This window comes from Ursus americanus, chromosome 6, assembly GCF_024610735.1.
Source record: "Ursus americanus isolate L20-20 chromosome 6, mUrsAme1.1.p, whole genome shotgun sequence".
NCBI lineage: Eukaryota > Metazoa > Chordata > Mammalia > Carnivora > Ursidae > Ursus > Ursus americanus.
In genome coordinates this window covers 22,715,047-22,734,490 of record NC_142132.1, presented here as the reverse complement: position 1 = coordinate 22,734,490, position 19,444 = coordinate 22,715,047, and positions in this window count along the sequence as shown.

Here is a 19,444-nt window from a genome sequence, read left to right as displayed (position 1 = left end):
AACTGTGTTCCCCAAAATGATCAGTTGAAATCCTAACACCCAGTTCCTATAAATATGACCCCATCTTGGTATAATAGAGTCTTTGTAGATGTGAATAGGCAGGAAGAGGCTGTCTGGGTTGTGGCAAGCTCTAAGTCCAATGACTGTTATCCTTTTAAGACAACCATGTAAAGGCACAGAGACACACAGGTACAGAAGGAAGAAAGCCATATGACGATGGAAGCAAGTGTTGGGGTGATGCAAACCTGTGTACCTCCTTACATCACATACGGTACATTCCACTTTTACCCTGCATCTGCTAAAATCGTACCTCTGGTTCAGCCGAACCTAAATCCTAAGTGAAGAACTGGTGGATACCTAATCAATGTCATGGTTACCATTAAATGCACATGTTCTATATGTTAGTCACAATGCCAATGTCTATAGAATCACATCAACCCTACCTATCAACACACAGAAAGCACTCGAGGTCTGTTCAATAAATAAATAAATCAACACATCAATGTGCCATCAAACTAAATTTAATAAAGGCCTCAAATTACAGAGAAAGTATTTTTAAATTTCTATTTACAATAAAGGAAAGGAGCCATTTTGTGCAGGAATGTGACCATTGAGAAACTTGGTTTTAAAATTAGGTTTCTGTAAAACTCTCTTTTACTTCAATTATACTCATATGTATTTTTAGCCAGAATAGCAGAAATCACATTCTTACTGTTTATGTTGTTTTGTTGTTTTAGCCTGACTGATGGCTCAAAGCTGGTCCTGCATGATCTCACACCCAGAGCTTTCCTCAGGGGAAGGTACTGCTCTGAAAGCCAAGGAGGCCAACATTCTTCTTTGGACCATGTCTTGCTGCTCACATTGAGGCTTTTGAAAATTATCAGATCCTCTCCTCCCACTGAGTTTTGCTTGCTTGTTTGCTCATAAATAGCAAGATTATGAAACCCTTTCTCTATAGATCAATGATTATGAGCTTAACCCCTGGAGTCAGAAAGCCTGAGTTTACCATTCATACCACTTAAAATCCATGTGAACTTGGCAACTTATTTCAACTCCCTGAGCCTTTTCTTCATCTGCATAATGAATTTAAAATAGTACCAACTCGAAGTTTTATTCTAATAGTAAAATTTAGAAACAGAAGCTCACAGCACAATGCCTGGCAGATTGTGAGCATTTAATAACTACTAGATTAAAACATAGTGATAATCGAACTGTACCCTGCCTTTCCCTTTCTCCTTCCCTACCATATACCCCCCCCCACACCCTTCCCCTATTACCTTACACAAACATACTCTGAAAACATGCTGGGATTTGAGAATCCTGCATGCCCATGAAGGGTGTGGACAAGGCACTAGAAGCTGTGTGCAGATACAGCAGCCCAACATCTGTCTCTTATCATGCTTCTGTATCCCAGTGGATTCATTGCAGCCATAGGATTTCTCTGTGTCCATGGTGGTGATGGTATGGAGGGAGGGAATAGTGGGCAGAGAGAGTCTCAGAATTCCAGGACAGAACCTTCAAACTAGAAGAGATATTCTAGATCAAGGCATCTACTTAATAAAGACATGAAGCCACAGAAGTGGCATGCCTGACTCAAGTCTGAATTCACTGAAATCCTTGGGTTCTGCCTCTCTCTCTGTGAACCCTGCTCCTGTCCTACCCTATCTCCCGAGAAACTTTAGAAATGCCAACCAGAAAGCAGCAGAGAAGAAATCACTAACCAGGGGACCCACTTTGCAAGAAGGGGATGATTCTAGGTCATTAACTGATTAAATGAAGCAAATTCCAAAGGAGTATTTCCTTTTCTCTCTGCCAGTCCTTGGAGGAAAATTTGAAGGAGAAGAAACAAACCACTAGTCAAATTAAATGTTAAGTATTCCAATGATCTATCTTAAATAGTTGATTTTAGTATTTCAAGTAAGAAAGAGCCTGAGTTTTTTAAAATGAGGATCTGGTTTCCCTTTAATTTCTGCTTTTGATTAGATAAACTATAACAGCATTCTACTTATATAAATTTAAATTCATTTAGCTCAGGCAGAGCAATGTCCCAAGAGCTTCCATAGTTTAGGGAAGGTGTGATCTCATAAGGAAAGGGATTTTTTGTGCCTAAGGATCCTGGAAGGCATTTGCTAGAAGTGAAGTGAGGGTGAGGTATCGTGTCCTCACTAAATATATGTATATTGAGTGGGCTGTGCCAGGTACCATATTAGCTACCAAGTATATGAAAATAAGACTTGGACCTTCTTCTCAAGGAGCCTATAGTCCAATAGAAAATTTTAACATTTTAATTATTAAAATAAGTGCCAGTAAATGTAAGGCTACAGGTAAGCCCTCTACACTACATTAATCTTAAAAGTGGTCCCTAAATCACACTGGAGCTAAAAAGAAAGATATATTACTGAGGAACTGACTCTTGATGAACACGTTGATTGGGAAGGAGAAACTCTTTGAATTAAAGAATAATAGGGGTTTAGAAGCTTTGATTTTAAGTTACCAGATAGGTGGTAAAATCTGATCCAGCTTCACCTCACTTTCCATTAACAGGTATTAAAATCATACAAATAATTACAGACTAGGAATACTCATTAAAAAGTTGTAAGATTCCATGGGGGAATTTTCATTAATCAAAGCCGAGATGCAGTCTTATGGCCAAATATGTAGAGAATACTGGGAGAAGGTAGTTTTTTTGTTGTTTTTTTTTGTTTTTTACATCACTTGTCTGCTCCTATCCCAGTGACAAGACCTCTGTTCACAAAAGAAAGGCAGGAACACTGGATATGTCTGTGGCCCTGAGTAGATCTAATAGTGCTGGCTTTCCTCTTATCTTCCGCTCAGGTCCTGATCTTAGTAATTAGCAAATTAAGCAAGCTATGTGTATGAGTTCACCTTTCCTCTTTATGCTTTTGGGAAAACAATAGTCTAACTACCTGACACTTAAACAGTGGGATATCTATTGTTTTTAATGCAAAGGACTCTTGTTTCATTAGAAATACCATAAATCTTAGCAAAGATAGAGCTTGAGCTGTAGTGAGTTCCACAGTCCTGGTCTCACAGAGCACCCCCTACCCTTACCATTGCCTCACGTTTACAGGTCTGTGTTTAATCTCCAGGATTCCATTAGGGAAGGAACTCAGGAGCTAGGGCTCTGGGAATCAGGATTTGGAATTTTAGCCTGATTCTAGAGACTACAACCAATTCCTTAGTTAAGACCAATTTAGCAGTTTTACGCAGTTACTCAACATTTATTGAACCTTCACTCCATGCCAGGCACTATTCTATGTGCTAGAATATACCAGTAAATAAAACAACCAGAACTGCCTGCCACCGTGACTGTTTTCGTGGACCTGGAAAACCGTCCATCAAAATGGCATCAGACTTCCTTATCAGTCCAATTACTTGTCAGTTCTATTGTTCCTCAAAAGCAATAGTGAATTCAACTCCTGTTTCATGTTCAGGAAATAAGAAAAGTTTGAAATTGGTCATTTCCATTGCATCAATGACTGGTGTAACCAATGGACAAGAGAGGAAGTTAAGATAATCAGGAGATGTAGTGTTTAAGTACAGCACATTCTTGCTTGTAAACATTCACTGTGCCACCTGTTTAAAATCTCATTTAGAAATATAAAATGCAATATGTGAACAGATCGTAAGTGTATATCCTTTGATGATTAGTGTCTTATTTTAATTAGTTTTCTGATTACAAATATAAACTTCTGATAGTTGTGAGACTCACCTGATATGTAATGCCCAACATCATACATAGAAACTGATAAATATACATTTAAAGATAATGAATTCCATACTTGAAATACAAAAGGTGAATGGCAGGAAAATCCTAGGACTCGAAACAAAGAACAATCTCTGAAAAACAGGAATAATCCTTTAGCCTGTCACCATGGCAATCTAGTTTAATGTGCTGGTAGTGGTCACTTTGTTTATAAACCCACAGAAACCTTAACTTAACATGGAAGGGGAACCAGAAAAGACACACACACACACACACACACACACACACACACACACACACTTGAATGTAAAATTAAAATATCACCTCTTTGAATTTAGAATTGGGATCCAAATTTATACCACACACACTGTGAATTGTATGATGACAATTATTACTGAAATGGGTCCAGGTTTATAAATTTTTACAAGCTCCTGGCAAAAATAAAACTCCAGATTTCACCCACTATGACTATGACCAGCATGAACAAAACTCCCATAAGCTAATATTTTATGTCAAGGGTAATCTCACATTAAAAATTAGCAGACAAATGAGGAATTGATCCTACCTAATGGACAGTCTATTAGCACAATACCAAAAAATTAGTATCCAAGAACTTGATGTAATGCGGTAATCTAAAAAATGTTCTAAATATGTTAAAATGAGATAAAGGAGGATTGAAAATAAACAAACCACAATGAAAGAACAGGAGGCTATGATTAGTCAGCCGAAATTTAAACTACAGAGAATGAGTGAAATAGCGAAACCAACACTGCTAAAGAGACTTGTAAATGGAAAGATAAATTTGATGAAATCATTTGAAGTTCAGTAAAGAGATAAAAGAACTAGAACAGATCTCAAAGTGTGGTCTCTGGATCAATCAGAAATATCAGAATCATCTGAAAATTTGTTGGAAATCAAATTTGAGACCTACCCTACATTTATGACATCAGATTCTGGGGGTATAGACCAGCAATCTATCTTTTAATAAATTCTCCAAGTAATTCAGATATTTGCTATATTTGAGAATATCTGAACTAAAGAAGACGAAAAGTAGATTCGGAGATATGGAGACTTAGAAGTTCCTCAACATACCTTAAATATTCTAAGGGGAAAGGAGTAGCATAAATTTAAAAAGATGCACTATTATAGACCATAGTGACTGAGAGTATCACCAAATTGGAAAAGAGAGAGAGAGCTTTAAGATTGACAGAGAAAATGATCCACTAACAAAATAAATGCCAGCAAATCCAATTTACACATTGTAGTAAATTCACAGAATATCCAAGATAAGCTATTATTTTAAAAGCAAGCAGTGAGATTGACTTTCAAAATGGCAGTTTGAGGACTCTTTTCCAGTCAAGCAAACAAGCATTTAACTATGAAAAATTAAGAAATTAACTTATTTCAAGTCTTTAGAAATTGTTCTAAGTGTATATAGCAAATGGACAACCATTTATTCAAGACAATCTACTACATCTAGGTAAAAACAGCAAGAATCTGTGGCATTTAAACCATGACTCAATGTTATTTCATACCCTGTTCCCCTCCACCCCCAGCTCAATGTGATGGAAGCTCTACTTTAGATATTTGAAGCAAAGCAGATAGGTCTTCCTGTCTACTAGCTCTCAGTCTAGGGCTACCGTAGGACCCAGGAGGGCACCCACATCCCACGCCAACTTAGAACTGCAGAAACCCTGTTCTGGGAGCTGTTGGCAAAAACACTGATCTCTTCCTTCACCCAGTCCTCACTCATACAGATGAAGTTCTAGAAGTTCCGGAAGTCCATGGAAGCCTGATCCCAAACACTCCTGCCCACCTAACATGTACGGCAGAGGTTCCATGCCAAAAAGGGCAAGTCCAGAAGTCCAGGAGCTACTTTCCTGCCCAAAGCCCCACTTGCTGAACATGGAGTCCCTCTAGAAGTGGGCAATTATCTTCCACCCTCAGCCCATACTCAGTGTGGCACAGCGGTTCTGTCCAGTAGGAGAGGCAGACAGTAAGCACAGAGTCCACAACTTTTCCTAATTAAGCTTCACTTAATTTGGAAGAGATTATGAGCATTTTTTGAACACAACGGAGATCACCAAATGAGCAATTAAGAGGAGATTGGTAGCTCTCTGACTCTAAACACAAAAAATCAAAACTGTAAGCAGGAAAGAATTTTAACTGAGAGAACCAATGAAAGAGACCATTAAGGAGAGCTTTCAGGGGGTCAGAACAACCACAAAGACTGGTAAGACTGTCCCTGTAAAGGGGCCTTACTTTAATTGGATTAGACTGGGGAACAATTTATGCCTCAGGATAGTGTTGCAAAAAATACAGCAATCAGCTAGCAATTAGTGAAAGCAAATGGTTATGACATTAATAGAGGCTGACCATCTCAGGTGCTCAAGGGGACTGCACATGCCCAAGGCTGCATACTCCCAGAAGAAACATTAAAGACTTCACACTACTGAAGAAATCAAATACACTAAACTACTCAAATTATCAAGCAACTAAGCATGCAAACAGTAAGCCATCCCAAAATGTGGAGGAAATAAGGATCCAGAGTAGACGGAATATATTACCTAAAATATCCAGTTTTCAAGGAAAAATCATGAATCATGCAAGGAAACAGTAAAATACAACTCATAAACAGGAGTAAAAGCAAGCCTGTGAGAAGACCAAAAATATCAGATATAACAACTAAAAAGAGTTGAAAACATCAATTAGATAAAGTTTACTTTCAAATTAATAAAGGCCAATAAATTTATCCTGGAATTCAGAACTTTTGAGAACCGGAGTGAAATTTCTCTTGCTTTCAGGTCTCCCATATCAAACATATTTCTCAAATGTTTCAAAAAAACCCTCATTTCCAAAATCCCAAAGAAATAAAAAATATTTGCAATAGCTGAGGGATAAATTATTTTCTCCTAGAACATCTGAAGCCTTATTTATTTAGTTGAACTCAAACTGGATCCTCAACAGCATCTTGGGAGAATGGGGTCTCTGACCACATTCACGGACAAGGATCTGATTAGACCTTTCACTCTTGGATTGTTCTCACTGGTATTAAGTTTTTCTTTGTATTGTGCAGAAATCAACTACCTTGTCACTTTTCCACGTAGTTCTGAATGTGTCCTCCAGAACAATGTAGAATAAAGTGATACAGCCTTCATCTCTGAGCTCTTACTGCACTTGCTCTTCACCTTGCACAGGACACGTCTTAACGTTGTAGCATTTTGAACACTTCCCTGCAATGTTTCTCCCATACCATGGATCCGGGTTTGGTCATGCTGCTACATCCTATCTGTGGTGACATGGTGCAACTTGTGAAACCAACTGGTTCTTTGACCGTTTTCACATAGAACCACCAATTAACAAACATTGCCAATATTTAATTCAAGGTATTTTCTCACCTCTTTACTTTTCCTGCCTTGTGTACTTATCTGACTACCATACTCTGAAATATTCATGACTCCTTCCTCCCTAGAGCCACCACATGTGATTCCCAGCAGAAGCAGGTAGGATCAGAGAAGAAGCTTGGTGCCAAAAGTTTGCAGAGTAAAAACAATTTTCTCAGCCATTTCACAGCAACCTGAGTTATTGCTGTGGTTTACCAATCCTTACTCTGTGTTTCAGTATGAGTTACTATGAGTCTGGCTTTCTGCAAGGTAGCGATATGTTTTCAATTGCTAGTTATTTTCCAGGAATGTCGTTTCTTGTCATGTATTCAATTAGTCATTTTAAAAAACACATTTATCACTATAAAGCAAGGCTAGGATTAATGCTGACCTATTTCTTTTCCCTGGATTAGTGCGTTTTTTCTCCTATTTGTGCCTTAGCACATGAACCCTATGTTCTTTTATTAAGGAAAAAAGAAAAATGTTTACCAAAACATTTATTGGCCAGCTTCACGGTGTTTTGCTCACTGCCATTTATTCCAAAGATTCTATCTGTGCTCTGACCAACACTGTTCCTATCTGAAATGGCCATTATGTTATTTAATAAGACATTTTCTACTCCATTTGGGATCTCCTTGTTCTAAACACTACCACATCTTTAAAAACTTGTTTTATTTATTAATTTGTATGGTGTTGGATCTCAATTTAGAAATGGTATTCTCAAACAATGGTATTTTCAAACAGTTTATAGTTTATGGTCAAAAAGTCAAAGTTACTTCCCAAACTGGTGCTTTAAGATGACTTTAAGATGTGGACAACAGGTTGCGTATCGTGTTTAGGGTAGACTATACTATTTCCTGTGGAATCAATTTGTTTCTTTCCTCTTGTGAGGAACGAAATTGAACAGTCTTCTAAATGGCAGATTGGCCCATGTGTGGTATGGTGCTGTTACTAAAATAAAAACTGCTTAAGCCCATACTAACCATATCCTTTTCCCTTTCACCTATATGCAGCAGCTGAGACCGAACAGCTGCTTCAGTGAGCATCAAACCTTGCCCAGAGGAAAATTTGCATCATTCCTCCTGTATATACAGAAATTTCTCTTGATTCCCTACCCATGCACATCTGCTGGAGTATTGTGGCTTACAAAGCTGACAACTCTCAGCGAACACCTAGGGAGTGGTTTTGAGACATTTTTGCATATAGAATCCTTGTTCTGGGTTAAAGACAAAGGGATAGAACCTCATGAGATGCCCCTGCCAAGGAAAATCAGATTCTAACAACAACCATTGGTATTTATAAAGCCTCATGCTGTATAAATGGATATTCACAAATATCCTCTCATTTTGATTCCAACACCATCCCGTGGGGGTAAAATAGCAGACATTTTTGGTTACCTCAACATCCACTTAGTTATTTACCCTTTGCAGAAGTTTCACTTTCTGTTAAATTATGTGACTCTCCAGAAGCTGCTTCCTTTCCTAGATCTAGGGTAAAACCCACGAATCAGTCTAAGCCAGTCAGTATATATAACGTCCCTGGTCACAGTGATTGGTACCAGTGTGGACATAAAAACCCATGCTGAAGCATCCTGGGATGAAAATATTGTCTCTTTCATACCACATGTAATTGACAAAATATCTGGCTCTGGAAGCCAGTGAAACCCATCTTGAGATTATGAAAAAAATCTACCACAGGATGAAGGAGCTATTTTGGAGGCCAAGAATAATGGAGAGAAAGCAAATTTTGGAATATGGTAAAAAAAAAAAAATGCAGGGTTGAAGACACACATGAAACTAATCCTTCTTCTGGGTGTCTTACTTGTCTGAATCAGTAAAACCTCTTGTTGTCCCAGTCCAGTTTTAATTTGGTAACTGAAAGCAATGTGATAGAGAGGGAGATCTTTGATGAACTGCCCTAAAAACAGAGCCTGAAGCAAGGACTTGAGTAGAGGTAGTCTGTGTAAGATAAAATTCTTTTTTTTCTTTTTTTAATTTTAATTTTTTTAATTTTTAATTTTTTTATATTTTACTTATTTTATTTTTATTTTATTAAATATTTTTATTTATTTATTTGACAGAAAGAGACAGCTAAAGAGGGAACACAAGCAAGGGGAGTGTGAGAGGGAGATGCAGGCTTCCCAATGAGGAGGGAGCCCAGTGCGGGGCTCAATCCCACGACCCTGGGATCTTAACCTGAGCTGAAGGCAGATGCTTAACGGCTGAGCCACCCAGGCATCCCGTGTAAGATAAAAACTCTAAATAGGATGATAAGAGAGAGATGGTAAAGAAAGAAAGGCAAGGAAGGATAAAAGCCAGTAAAGGAAGTATAATCAAGTTCATCCCTGCTGTGGGCAATTGGGGTTAATATCCTGGGGATCCTGAGGGGTCAATGTAAAATGTGCCTCAGGGTTGTTCCTCTGAAGGACAGGAGACTGCACATTTACCCACCAACACCCACTGATTGAGAGTAAGTGTTAACCCCCCTTCATTCCCATGTTGCACTTGAGGCCAGGTTGAATGGCTTCCAGAGGCAGGAAAGCCTTGGGGCAGAAAAGTGAAGAGACTTTGCAGTGACTTCAGGTGCTGTATCAGCCAGTGCACTGAGCTGTCCACAACAGCAGTACTGACATCAGAAGTGGGTCGAAGGGATGGATTTTAAGTAAAGAAAAGAGGAAAGGAGGAAAGAAAGAGCGAGCACGTGCTATAGTAGACAGATCAGGAATTACTACCATTTTTTGGTATCAGCCTCTTTTAGAGAGATTATAGTATATCGCCAAAGTCAAAGAAGTAATAAAAGCAGGGATTGTGACACGACAGCACTGAAAACTGATATTTTTTGAAATTTTACTATAAACAAGACTGTGTGTTATGTTCTTTTCACATGTTATATCATTTAACATTTAAAATGGTTTCTTGAGGAAAGGGAACCCTTATGCACTGTTGGTAAGGACCTAAATTGGTACAAAACTATGGAAAACAGTATGGAGGGAAGTTCTTCAAAATATTAAAAATAGAACTACCATCCAATCCAGCAATCCCATTACGAATTACCCAAAGAAAACAAAAACACTCATTCAAAAAATATATGCCCCCCATGTTTATTGCAGCATTATTTATAATAGCCAAAATATGGAAGCAACCTAGATATTCATCAATAGATAAATGGATAAAGATATGGTACACACACACACACACACACACACACACACAGAGAGAAAACTTACGCAACCATAAAAAGAATGAAATCATGCCATTTAGGATGACATGGGTGGATCTAAAGGTATTATGCTAAATGAAATAAGCCAAAGACAAATACCATAAAATTTCTCTTATATGTATAATCTAAAAACCAAACAGACTGATAAATACAGAGAACAAACTCATGTTTGCCAGAGGGGAGGTGAGTAGCAGGACAGATGAAATAGATGAGTGGGATTAAGAGGTACAATCTTCCAGTTATAAAATAAGTTATGGAGATGAAAAGTATAGCATAAAGAAAGTCGTCAACAATATTGTATTAATGTATGGTGACAGATGGTGACTGCACTTATCCTAGTGAGCACTGAGTATTGCATAAAATTATGGAATCAATTATCAATTTTACACCTGAAACATAACGTATGTCAATTATACTTCAGTAATTAAATTTTTAAAATTAGACATTCCTAATGAATGAATGAATGAATGAATGAATGAATGAATGGATGGATCTCTTGAGAGAGTTAGAACATCTAATATAGAGAAAAAGAAACTTGGGTAGAGAAAATTGTACAATATGCTCCAAGCCACACATTGAACTTGCTAGAAGTAGATCTCAAATTCAGATCTCCCTGATTCCACTCCCCATGCAACACTGCCTCATACTCAGCCACAACACATAAGGGAAGGGCTAGACGACATAAATACTCTCATTGACAGAAATGTTTATGTGAATTCTTTGGATTTCCTTGGCAAATTTAAAATATTATTTAATTTTATTAATTTTATTTTTTTAAAGATTTTTATTTACTTGACAGAGAGAGATAACACAAGCAGGGGCCGAGGGAGAGAGAGAAGCAGCCTTCCCACTGAGCAGGGAGCCCGATGCAGGGCTCGATCCCAGGACCCTGGGATCATGACCTGAGCCGAAGGCAGATGCTTAACGACTGAGCCACCCAGGTGCCCCTAAAATATTATTTAATTTTAAACTAAAGATGTCCTAATTTCTCAAAGGTTCATTTTACTCTTTGATAACATGAAAAACTCAGACTATGTTACCTCTAAGGACCCTCATAAATCTTAGATTATATAATTGTCTGACATAAGCATTTAAAAATTCAGTATAAGTGAGCTTTAAACTATTGTCTACATGTAAGTACACCTAAGGATATATTTTTTTTAATAAATAAAATTTAATGTGCTTTTGGGTTTTCTGGGGCCTGAGGGAAAACAAGTGTTATTTGTGGAACCATCAGATATAAATACAGATTAATAGCTTCAGCCTTCCAAAGATATTGGAGAACCTGATTTGGGTCAGACAGTATGCAGTCATTAAAAGTAAATGGGGATGAAAAGATGCCCAAGAGTTGATGGCAATAAATTGCATGCCGTCAGAGTTTTTCTTCTGGAGTGGGATGAGGGTAGTATAGATGGAGATCAGGAAAGAACAATGTAACATTTAATTCTAACCTGGGTCTCAATTTTTTCCAAATCTTGAAGCTGATTAGGGGCTTGTCTAAGAGATCAAAAATTCTACATAACCCTGTACATGTGTGTGCAAACACACACACACACACACACACACGTCATGTGACAATTTCCCAATATGGTACTCCGCAAGGAGGCAGCATAACCTCGTGGAAAAAGCAGTGATTTGGAAATCAGGGAGATTTTGGAGTGAACTTCAGCTGAGCCATTTTCTAACAAGATGCTACCTCTCTGAGCTTGACTGTTCCCATCTTTTGAGTGATTTGTTGAAACTGCAAATCTGTCGGTGAGGGTTAATTTATATACAGTGCCTGTTCTAGGTACTTGAATAGAGGAATAATAATAATAGAAAAAACAGCAACTATTGTTCATTGAGTGAGCATTTTAGCAATCATTTAAAATAGGGGTTTTGAGGGGTGCCTGGGTGGCGTAGCGGGTTAAACGGCCAACTCTTGATTTTGGCTCAGGTCATGACCTCCTGGGTCCTGGCATTGAGCCCCATGTCAGGTTTTGTGTTGGGAGTGGAGCCTGCTTAAGATTCTCTCTCTCCCTCTCCCCCACCCCCCCCACACATATGCTCTCTCTAAATAAATAAAAATGGGGTTTTGAAAAACTGCTTCCTTGAAAAATCACAAAGTGAATTATAGTTTTTAAAACATTTTGAATGTCACAAATGATTGTACATAATTAACTACCACTGACAAAAAAAAATCTAATGTGTGATTCTCCCTGGGAATCTAAAAGTTAATTTAAAAAATACTGGTATTCAAACTAAGTTCTTCCAAGTGTAGGAACTGTACTTCTATTTTAGCAGGCTTCTTCTTTAATAACATAAACATTTAAAAGTAAAGGACTTAGAAAGCTTATTCTTCTGAGCTAATAATCCCTGAGATCAAAGACTGGAGGAGGAAATTTGGAAAGTCGTAGCTATGGAAGCAAAGGCAACCAAGTCTCTATCATTTTACCTTACATGGTGTTAATTTAACAGTTCAATCAACTGTCCCATGTACCAAGAAAATGTTTTTAAACATAAGTAGGCTCCATCATCCACATTAATAGTTAATGATTAATATTAACAGAATTCAAGTAGTTGTATAGGATAGAAATTTGTCCAAAAAAATGGATTTATTTTAATTTAAATTCAATTAGCCAACGTATAGTACATTAGTTTTTGATATAATGTTCAGCGATTCAGTAGTTGCAAATAACACTCAGTGCTCATCACATCACGTGCCCTCCTTAATGCCCATCACCCAGTTATCCCAATCCCCCTCCCAACCTCCCTTTCCTCAACCCTCAGTTTGTTTCTGGGATTCAAGAGTCTCCTATGCTTTTTCTCCTCCTCTGATTTCTTCCCCTTCGGTTTCCGCACCCTTCCCCTATTGTCCTCTCACTATTCCTTAACATTCCACATGAGTGAAACCATATGATTGTCTTTCTCTGATTGACTTATTTCACTTAGCATAATACCCTCCAGTTCCATCCATATCGATGTAAATGGTAGGTATTCACCTTTCTAATGGATTTCATGTAATTTAATCTGTCCCTTTCATGTTAGTGAGGATCTTTGGAGAGTCATGTGATTTGTCTCTGTAATTCTTCATATATTATGTTGCACCATTTTTGTTGTATTGTCTTTTGTTAATATTTGTATTAAAATCCAACTTTCTTAGGTGCTGACATCTTTCCTCTCCAGTAAGATTCTAAGATTATCGGGAAAAATTGACCTGTTTTATGCCGTCCCTCTTGTGGCCCCTGAAGTCACGTAGCACTCACTCTCCCTGCACAAGAAGAGCACAGTGTATAATATATTTAGTGTTGGGCTGATTAGTTCACTCGTCTCCGCACACATCTCCATCTCTTCATGCTGATTTGTTTGGGCTCTGTAACCCCTGTTCTCCAATTTGACCTCTCCATCATAGTCCCTATTTTATCAAATTTCCTCCTCATTTTAAATCAAATCAAGTCCTTCTGTTTACTTCACACTTACATTACCACCCACAAAAGTCTATCAGGTACACTTATACCTAGGTTATTTATGCTGGGGCCTTAATGCATTTCACAACACCGTATGCATCAAAGAGGCTTCCCGAAGCAAAACTCTTTCCCATTTTATTACATCTACTCGATTTTGCAAGACTATAACTCCTCCCAGTTGTCATTTCCACAATAAGGCCAGGGAGGACATTGAAGGTATGAAGATTTTATAAGATGCCTCTCTAAGGCCATTTTTCAGTTAATCAGTTTTTTTTTTCTCATGGTCCCTGGTAATCCACCCACTCCACATTATTTGGTATTTGAGAATTTCTACGGTCTCCTCCTCCTCCTTTAATTTACATTCAGTTAATTTCAGGCATGAGTTTCTCATGGACATTTTAAATACCTGCTCCATGTACCCCAAAAAATGTTTTGAAACATAGGCAGTCCTCATCACCCACATTAACAAAATGTAGGATCTGTCACTGATTTATCTGTACCTGAATTATGGGCAAAAAATATAAAGGTAGATTGTAACTAACCTGTTACATTACCTGTTCTAGGACACTAACCTGTCTTAGTGACAACATCCACATTGTTACTTTCAGCTAATCCTTGGTCTCAGTAGATCTCAGTTTCCTTTCTTATAAGAAGGGAGAGGGGGAAACACTAGAAGCCCTCTGACAGCCTTGATTGTAAGCACTACCCAGTGTCTGCCTTCTCAGTTGCATGACATAGAAAACATATCGTTTTCTCTACTGAAAGTCTGTTTATTTCATAATTATTCAATGGTAGGTGAAGAAACAATAAAATTCTGCCTAGAAGAACCAGACCATAGAGCAATGACTTGGTTTTTGGGAGTTTAATTTCAAAGTATCTCAAGCCAAGGGTTACAGTGTATCTCTTTCCTGAGACAGGTACACAAGAGGCAGTGAAAGCTTACAGGAATGACTTGTTCCTAGAATCCAGCTGCCAGAGCCACATCTTTGCACTATACCCTGGCCAATGAACAAAGACATCTCCCAGGGAAAATACCAAACTTAAATAGGGACTATCTGTATTCATGCTCCTGACAGACCCAGGTATCCATGGCTGAAAAGTAAATCAAGATTGCCTTAAAAATAATCTATTTTCAAATCTAAAATGTGGAACATAAACTCTAGAAATATAAATACCCATGAGGAGTAATCAAGATAAACTAAAGTTATCTTAGTCCTGGCAAATTTGAGATATATGGTCACTGCAATCAAAGTGGACAAGCCCCTTCTCTTTCCATAAACTCCGCCCAATGGAATGCGCTCGTGGACTTCCTAAGAAGGAAGCTGGAACAGACAGACTTTAGGACTAATTACATTTGGTAGGGACAATCTGCTTTCCTGTTCATACCTGGGAACAAAAATCAGACCTAAATGGACGGATCCAGAATTAAAGACTTTATACATTAACAATCTAAAGAATGACACCTTGTTGCTGATCTATGTGACACATTTAACCATGCTATTTTTCTAAACTGCATTAAGTGGATTTACTTGGCTTTTGGGGAAGGCTTTTAACAATGGAGGCTGGTTGGGGAAGATTTCTATTTTGATGCATCTTTATTAAAAAGGCTTGAATTTAGACATATCTAGAGAGTGCCACCTTGTGGACAAAAGGCAGTAGCAATAGGTGGAGAAAAGCTCCCACATAGGACACATAGAGCTTACTGTTTGTACCTGATTGCTGTTTTGCATTAAACCTTGACAATCACATATTTCTTCAATCATACAGAGACTACAATCTAAGAGATTATGATCTTCAGATGGACCTAAAGATGATAAGTAAACGATTCCCCCCACCCAGTTTTATTATTTTGTGGTTATTATGTAAGGAAAAATACAGCACATTACATTAAAAAAGGAATCACAGGTGTACATGTATTTATACAAAATGTCACTTTGGTGGTGTTTGTCAAGCACACAGAAACAAAGTCAGCAAACCTTACTTAAGATTGAAATACTAAATTTGCCTCTACCTTTTCATTTTGGTTAGTCAGCACAACCTCAATCCCATATAATTATTAATTCTCAAGTACTTGGATTCTAACACAGCATAAACATTGCATTCTTTTTATTAAAGAAGGATGTTGTTAAACAAGGAGAGAAAATACAGTACTGCAGTGGGTTTCCATTGGTGGCAACCTCTCATTCAAAACATCAAGTTAACATTATGCAGCTTTAATGCTAAAAACAAACACATCTCAATTATGGGGATAACCGATTCGATTCGGATTTTTATCATCTGCAAACACTAGACTGTCTTTGATTCTAGAATGATAAACTGGAAAGACTCCAAATAAAACCAAATCCTTCCAAAGAAATATTAAGATTATTGTGTATATCTACAGCTATTTACATATTTTTTAGTATCTTAAGTTCACCTCTGAATATCTGACTGCTTTGAGCTCTTCAAATTAAGAATTTGGATACAAGGACTTCTTGGTAATTATTATAAAGAAATCAGTTTCTTCCTCATTTACCAACTATTTTACAGATTCTGATTAAAAAGATAGTAGCTAAGTCAGCTGAACTCTATTCTAACCTCAGACAAAAATATCTGGAGATGTATTAGGCTGATTTGTCTCAACACACACACACACACACACACACACACACACACACACACAAAAACACTGCTTATTTATCTTTGAAATGTGCACACTCAGTGTCTTCTCTTCCCAAATATCCTAACTCTGAGCCATTGTACATCCATGTCTCCACCTGTCCTGGCCAAGTCCCACAGGTACATGTCACAAGGCAGAGAAGGGGGTTAATTAGGAAACACTTTCCAATGTCCTCACCATTTCTCCTTTGTTTCTTTCCATCTCCTCCATGAAGCCATCCTTGACTTCTTCAGAACTCACCAATTTCCATCCCCTTAAATCTCTATACATCTTCATCACACCATTAAACTCTTAATTACATATCATGTTCTGCCCCCTTACTGTTTTTACAACTGCTGATCTTGATTCCCTGCTATCTAGTGAGCAACTTGAGAACAGGGATCATATATTTTATTTTTTTCTAAATCCTACACAGCATCTATCACAAGACCGAACACAGCCAGGGCTCCATAAATATTTTAAATAGAATGAATTTGGAGTGTGGCAAGGCCTTGGGCTTGTCCTGTTGAGTATTTGGGGAAATGACTTAGAAGACCTAGAAGAAAATCTTTTCAAGTTTTCAGATATCTGTAGGTTGGGAATGAGAACTCATAGTCCAGTGAGGGAGACAGATATGCATTCAATGAACTTATCATGGGTAGTCAAGGACTAAAGATATGAAAAAATACTGTGGGGTAATTTAGGATGGAAAACTATCCGCATGAGTCCACAAATACTGAGAGAGGACATCTGAGCTGGTAGAGAAGGGCATTCTAAACACAGATAGCATGTACAAAGCAAAACAACAGAGTGATCCAGAATTATCCAGAATTGTATATTTCAACAGCAGAAATGCACGCGGATAGGTGGGCCTTGAAATATGCTACTCCAGGAAATATAAATTAAATACAGGTTGTAAAGAACCTTATTTACCTTGCAAAATGCTAGAATTCAACCCATGGATTCTGTCCACCTCAGTCTATTTCCAATACTATCACTCTAAAGTCCCTCTTTGGGTCTTGAATGAAATGTTAGAATAACCACTTGATTGGCCTCCCCATCCCCAGTTTTTCTATGTAAATGAAACCTCCACTCAGTCTAAGAATACCAAGCCACTTGTGGTTTCTTGTTCCTACCAAATGGAGAATAAACTCTCCCGGAGTAAGTACTCTCTGCTGCAGGACCATGACCTACATATCCTGCACCATCTATACTGCTCCTGAGACAGTCAAACCCAATTTCCCCTGGCACCCAAACATATTCCAGATTTTGGAAATTATTCATACTTTCCAATTACTCATGCCTTTCATTTTGAAGTGCCCATCTGCTTACCAAATTCTACCTCCTTCAAGTCCCACCTTGAGTGATAAATCCTACATAAATTATCCCCAGAAACTCACTAAACCACATGACTTCTACCTCCTTTGAATCTTTCTGATCTTTGTTTATAAGAATGACAACTGAACATACGCTTTCTGTCCTAGGTAGGAGTCATCTGTGTTCTTATCACATGATCACATTTTCAACCCCACCTTGTTCTCATCTTGATGGAAAATATGTGGATTACCGTCATCTATGCAGACCTCAAAGAGGTCGGTATAGTACCTTGCTGAGGTCAACTGGCAGCATTGTACAATTTTATTTGCTTCTTGTTGCTCTACTCTTGGTCATGCTGTGATGGGCACTGTGCTAACACCAAGGGTGTGCTGCAGGACTTCACACCATATCCTCCACAGACCTCATCTAGAGAAAGCTCATCGTGTATGCACTTAATAACGTAAGATGAAAAAATGAGTTGTGGAAGCCAGTAGAACTGCTAAGTGTGAATTCATTAAGGAAGGAGCAAGATTTCTGAGTTTAATCTCAGAAGGTCTGGTCCATGCACTGAAGCGATCCTAGGCAATCATACAGAGGTAGAGAAGATTATGTGATGGAAGGGGAGGAGTAGATGCAGTGACACTGCTTACCCAGAACCAGAGGCTGGGTAGAAGGGCCAGTGGAGCCACTTTTAAAAATAGAGCAGCGATTTTCTTTATGTTCATAAAGAAGCACCTACTCCTTTCAGAATCTTTGGGAAACAAGGAATTATCAATGCAGAATTTTTAAAAATATTTGATTATTTGAGATTGTGTTACATAATGTTGTTTGAACCCTGCCTTCTCTTACCTACTAATATGTTGGGAAGATTGCCCCATGTTCATTAGATAGGGTCTAAAAAATAATGGTTCCAGAGTGTCGTGTCTGTGTACTATACTGCACACCATAACCTATTTAACCATTTGATTGGGACTACTTAATTACTTCTGGGTTTGCAGGGGCAAACAATCTGTTGTATTTTCTGAATTGGATTAAATAGAAAGCAGCTGTCAGGGGAAAATGACTACCATCATCACTACTTAGTCTCAGCTCAAATTTACCTCAAGATAATTTAATATTATGGAGAATACTTCTGCTTAATTTTTCTCCTCTTGTATTCTGGAAACATCACCAAAGAAGGCATATGGTGGGAACCTACATTGATGGAGCATGCGTTCTTCTGAGGTGAAATCAGTTTGTTCATTCGATTACCTTCCAAGACAAACAACTCAAAGCAGAGACCTGCTTCGAGAGCATGCACCTCATTTCCTTACTAAGCACCAGCTGCTTTTCCAAGATGGGCCACAGATAGGAAGGCAAAAGAACTGCCAAATAAGTCATTGGAAAAGTGAAAATCTGCTCTGACACAAGCATCCTCCTCTGACCTTGCCTTCTTCAGAAAATAGCACACGCTAGTCCACGAGCAGATTCCTTTATCTAGGTCTGGGTCTCATTCATTAAAGCACAGCTCTTAATATCCACTTTGAATATTCAGTGTGGAATTTGTAAATTAGTAACTATAAATGTACTCTTAAATTTAATGATGGAGGGTCACCCGGGTGGCTTAGTTGGTTAAGCATCTGCCCTCAGCTCAGGTCATAATCCTGGGGTCCTGGGATTGAGCCCCACATCAGGCTTCCTACTCAGTGGGGAGACTGTTTCTCCCTCTCCCCCT